This window comes from Pygoscelis adeliae, unplaced genomic scaffold, assembly GCF_000699105.1.
Source record: "Pygoscelis adeliae isolate BGI_AS28 unplaced genomic scaffold, ASM69910v1 Scaffold124, whole genome shotgun sequence".
NCBI classification, from domain to species: Eukaryota; Metazoa; Chordata; class Aves; order Sphenisciformes; family Spheniscidae; genus Pygoscelis; species Pygoscelis adeliae.
Genome location: NW_008824791.1, coordinates 6,755,440 through 6,761,607, shown reverse-complemented (window position 1 = coordinate 6,761,607; position 6,168 = coordinate 6,755,440).

The following is a 6,168-nucleotide window of genomic DNA, read 5'->3' as shown; positions in this document are numbered from 1 at the left end:
ATATTTTTAAGTAAGGATAAAAATGCAGCAGTCTTCCCGGAATAAGACTCTGACAGACTATGATGAATTACCTTATTATAGTTGTTCGGATGACAAATGTACTTGATCAGTGTTTCTTCTTGGGAATAGTTGAGCTTATCCAGAGGCAAAAGTTGAAAGGAAATGAAAGCTAACTAGTAATCCTAAGTGGAATACATCAGAATTTTCTAGCATCAGAAGCTGAGAAACCTAGGTCTAGCTCTAAAATTGTTTTCTAAAAGGTGATTTTGGTTGTGGTGATAAATTCAACTGAAATGTGATATATGCAAACTAGAGTTAAATTATGTAGAGTAATCAAAAGCTTATTTGTTAACTCTGAACTCTGGAGTGGACTTTCCGTTATTTTCATAACCCAAACCATTCTATGATTCTGTGATTCTATGATTATTTCAAAAGAAACTTATGGTGTAGGACCTAATATATGATTATTTAGCCAGTTTATCAGAGCTATCCTAACCTGTAATTCTCTGACCTGCTCACCTTACAATTTAAGCATGAAAATAACGGAAATCCCACTCCAGAGTTGAGAGTTAACAAATAAGCTTTTGATTACTGATATCTGTAAACACATAAATTAGGTTGTTACCCCAAATTGTAATTGAGAGTCTATATCTGACCCTTCAGGCTTTGAGAGACAAGGCTACAGCCTATCTGGCAGGACACAAAATCTGTGTAACAGAACAAGAATGAAATTTGAACGGAGAAAAATCTCAATAGTTTTGGAAAAATTAGATGTTGTGGTTTGACCCAGCTTTTTTTTTTAAACTTGACGTATGCTTTTAAAATACTCTCAACTATTTTGTTTAGTCCTTAAGCAAAGTATATATGGTTCTGATTTCCACGAACACTTCTTACAAGTCTGTGGCATAGTAAGTTGATTAGTACACTAATGATGTGTTGTTGTAAGTAATGGAAATAAAGCTGAAGTCAAACCGTAGGTACAAACCATTTTTTGTGATGTATATCTCAAAGTTATTTGGGTTTTTTTTAAATGTATTTTTACTATTCTTCTGATTTAGTCATTGGCAATGGTTTTCCAGTCAGTAGTGTGAATTAGGGACATTTTTCTATGTTTCTAGTTATGTATAATTATTATTTTGTTTCAAGGCATGATTTGAAAATCAGCCACACATGCAAAAAAGCTTGTGCTGTTGTTTATCTTGGCTTTAGAGGACAGATAAGTACATCTGCATCCAAGCCTTCAAAACTTGTCAGAAAATCATTTTCTAAAGAAGAATTACTTCTGTCAGTGCTTAAATTTAAATTGTGGAAAATAAGATTTTTGTTATTGCATGTGATTTGTAATACTATGTTCATGAAGTGCTCAGCATACTTTAATCATCTTAATCACATTAAAATAAATACAGTTAACGGAATCTGTAGTCAACTATTTTGGAAGTAACATTGCCAATATAACACAATTTTCCTCATTGTTTTCTTTGAATTGATCTAGTGTTTCTATGACTTAGAGAACAGGAGTGGGACTGTATTTGGTTCAAAAGACATATTTTATTGTCCCCCTAAGTATCTGTCCAGACCTAGTACAAATATAATGTCTCTGAAAAAATTAGCACCTGGATGGGTTTGTTGGAAGTTCTTTAGCTCAAGCTCTTTAGTTTTTGTGTTCAAAGTGCAGCGTACATAGTCCCATCAACTTAGCAGGAAGCGAAGCCTGCTAAGTTGTGCTAGAGGCAGCAACACAGCTAACATACTGCAGGTACACTTTTTACGAAGTTGTAAGCTATATTTTTTACTAAGTTAGCTTGATTACTGGAAGAATCTCTCCACAACAATAAGGAACTCTGTGGGGACTTAAGTAGAATGTGTTTACTAAAGGAGATACACAAAGAAGATGCAAACCACTTTTCTGTTCATGTTTTGTCTTCACCACAGGGAGATGCAAGCCAGGTACGTGGAGTAGATTCACCCTGCCAGTGGTAATACAGCTGCAGAAGTAAGGCTGTATGTTCCTCCAGCCCTACGTAAATTTACAATGCACCGTGTACAGACATCGTGCTCTATTTTTTTTGGAGAGAAAAAAAAAAAGCAAAGTCAATTTGTCTCTATGGGACTCAAGACTGATTGGCACTCTTCTATATAAACATATTCCTAAAGGCCTATTGATCATTTTCTTTAAACTTACCCAACACATCTCATCTTGCTGCTTTTGCTCATACTATAGCTAGCTTTGTGAAGAGAGAAGTGGTTTCTTTCATTCTTCTGTTAGAAATGTGCAATTACAGTAGGTGTCATCTCTACTGATGACTTACATACTCATAATAATTTAAAAAATCTGTCTAAAAATAAAAGGGTTCTGTGGTCTTTATACCAATCTTTGATTGGTGTTCTTATTCAATGTACACCTCAATGTTTAAAGTGGAAAAGTGGACTAAAAGGTTAAGAAGGCAAGTGGGGGTTGTTTGAAGTAATTGAGGACGAAGCTGCTGGACCTGACTGCAACAGCACTTTATCCTGTTTGGGACTGATTTCGTATCTTAACTGGATTCACATGTTACTTGGGTTGATGAATTCTATCAGATATTATAATGAGACAAAAGAATTGTCAGTATCCTGTGAGTCTTATATGCCTTTTTCCCTTGAAGGCTTTTCTAATTTATACATTTGCTCCTTATTTCAGTTCTTGAATATTTTACTGCCTCTTTGAGTCTTAATTTCATGCCTGTCTCTATAAAATAACAAAATTTAAAATTGCCAGTAAAGAGCAAATGCAAACAATGAAAAGTAAACTAAAATGGTAAGAGTTTGAGTGGCATTTTATTTTTTACTGTGTCTTGTTGTACAGAATTATCTACTTTGTCTTTATTTTAGATATTTAGCTTATTGTTGTGCATAGCATAGATTCAGTCATATGGTACTTCTGTGGAAATTTTGACAAAGCAGTTAAACAGAAGAGTGAATAAAACTGCAAATTAATTGAATGGATAGACTCGGGTCTAATGCTTCTTTAGCTGTCATTTGCTTGTTTTGTTCTGCTTAATTTAGCTGCTTTTCAGCTCATAAACTTCAAAGTCAACCCAAAGTCGAGCTCAAGGAGGATTCATATGATAAAAGCAGGCCTGATTAACCAGAGAACTGTGTGCAAGTCTGGTACCTATGCAGTCTGCACAACTGTGGTGAAGATGTAAATATTTATTTTTTGTCTTCTGGGTTTGAGCTCAAACAATTAATCTATAGTAAGAAATTAAGAAGGAGGTTGCTGACATTCAATATATAAAATCATCAGTTTTAAGATCTTAAGGCATCTGTCTGAAGGGAAGGTAATTTAGAGTAGCTTGTGATTTATAGTAGCTTGACTCATCAGTAGTGATCACAACTAAAAATTATGTTTTGTTTCGTTACTGTGGAGTATTTTATAATGGATTTTCCTAACTGGGTTTTAAGAACAATGTGTCTGTTTATTTAAGACTACTAATTTATACTGTGCCATGCCATAAGCACTGCTGTTGATTGCTAACTGGTCAGATATTTATTGAACTCAGCTTATTCCTGGACGGTAGATCATAAAACCTTTAACTTCCAATTTACATCTCAGTTGTAAAGCTCTGATCTCTTTAATTCATATGGAAATGAACTCTAAACCTTTATAGAAATCTGCAGTGATGATCTTTCCTCATGCTATTTCCTGTTTCTTCAGTCTACATTACACGTTCTTCCTTGGTCTAGTTTTCTTTGCTCCCTTTGACTGTGTCAAATCAGAGTGTGTCAGTGCCATTTTACTATCCCACACTAAAGCACTTACCGTACTAATTATTACATGTAAATTGCTTGTGGCTCACCAACATCTGCTGCTCAGTTTCTCAGCTGAAAATACAGGGTATAATACTCTATCCTATGCTTTTTTTTTTTCTTTCCTTTCTATAAAATGTGTCCTGGCTACTAAAAACTGCAGGTGTTTTGGTATTTCAGATCTAAGCAATATATCTCCATACACACTGTTAGAATCTGTTTCTCTTTTGCAAACACCATTTTAAAATTTCTCTCATGCAACATGAAAGAGACTAGTGCTGGTGGCTGCAGTTGTGATAATCATTAATAAAACCAGAATAATACACATAAATCCTAAGACAAACACACTTTTGATTCTGCAGTTTGGTAGGAAGAGTAGAAAAGGAAGCGTAGAAGGATGCAACAGAAAGAGTATTTTTCTGGAGCTCCTGTATTTTATGTCTGAGACGAATGGTATGACCACTGTTTGAATAGGGAAGATGTGTAGAACCGTGATGACACTTGTAGTAGCAGGACTTTCAGGTGACAAAGTCTTCCTTTCTCAGAACCTGCTCTGCTTGCCCCAAGGGGAGTCCAGCATGGAAGTTCCCTTTGATGTTCCCTGTAAGGAGGGGTCACTGAGTGCAGCATCCAGAGATCTCCAGCATGGGCGGCTGTGGCTCAGAAAGATAATATTCTAGTGTTAATATGCCACTGGTGGGGCTATTGCCATGGAGTTTTTGATGCTGTTGGAAAGGTGCTGGTGTGCTGAAATGCTTGGTGGAGCATGGGCGTTTCTGGTAACTATATTCTAGAAGGACTGTATAGGATATGAATAGCAATTTTCTTTATTGGTTAATCTACAAGATACAAAGTCAAGCAGTGTGAAAAGATCTACAATGCCAGGATTTTTACAAATTTAGGAAAGTTTGTTTGGAAGGAACAAAGAAACCTTTGCTTCTTGATAATCATGAGCATTAGTGGATTTGACATAATGAATTTAAAGAGTTTGTAGGAGTGCAGGGTGCCCAAGTAAGATGACAGAAGATTACATCTGTATATTCTAGGAATGACTATTTTGCACTGTCATTGTCATTTTGATGAATTTATTTCAGTCATGAAAGAAAAATAAATATTTTAGATTTTTTATCTTGAAATATTTTCAGATTATAGCACTCTTTCATCCCTCTTCAAAGTATTTAGCAACCTCTAAATAAAACACATTGACATTTTAAAATCTAAATACTTTGTCGTTTTAAAAAACCCCCTCATAGTAGATAATCTTGCCAGAATGTTCTATAGTTCTTCCAGTGTAATAAAACCCTTATTGGAAGTTATGTGGGTGAAGCCAAACAGCTTTCCTCTAGAATAAAATCACAGAAACAAACACTGAAAACCATTTACCATTGGGAAAGTTTTCTTGCACACTCCCCCCCCCCTCCGACTGTCACTCATCCCTGACCTCCTAGTCACAATTATCAAGGAAAATCTACAAAAATAGCTTTAGAAAAGAAATGTTCCCAGGCTAGTTCCTACATATCCTGGGAGCTAACACTTAGTCCTTCAGTGGTTACTGAAGAGTTATGAACTCGACAGAAGGAGCAGGAAAAGAAGTGGTTTTAAGGAAAACTCTGTTCCACAGGTTTCAGTAACAGGAGAGAAGAAAAGTTAGCTTTCCTGTCCCTTGTCCCACAGCCGTTCACTGAGAAAACCAGATCACCTAATGGATAAACAGAATTAGGTTAAAGGAAAGGTTTGGGTTCTTCTGCCAGCAAAGCTAGTTTCCTTTCCCCGCTGAGAGTTACCACACTCTCTGTTGTGCCGTTTCAAGCATTGCTATTACCAGGAACTAACCCAGATCTGTCTAAACGATCCAGTTTAAAAAGACAACAGAAAATGGTTTTTAAGTGATTGAAGTTTAGAGTGGGGAATGTCACCAGACAGTTTTGGGTCAGTGCACGACCACATAAACAGAGCGTGAAGAAACTGCAGCTTTTGTGGGGAGAAAGAAAAAAAGCAGATACACGGTTGTTGGCGCTGGAAGAAAGTGTCCCCCAGCCTGCACTTGCTGGGTACATTGGCGATTCTGGGCCAGGACCACAGACGCGCTGGGGTGGCCAATGGCCTGGGTGTGCTCACCTGGCCTCCCCTCTGATCTGAAACCAGCGTCACTGCTAACTGAATCCTTTGTTTTGAAACCTGTGGGCAGTGTTCATGTCCAATGACGAGGAGAACAATGGACCCTCCCCGCTTTTTGTTGGATTGGTGGTTTTCAAAAGGGAATCTCTCATTGCTTCATATCGACTTGGAGCGTTGGCGGGCGGGCATTAGGCCATGGGGTCGGAGCGGCGGCAGAGGCACGTGGCAGCCGCTGCCCCAGGCCTTGGGGGGTTTCCGCAGGCG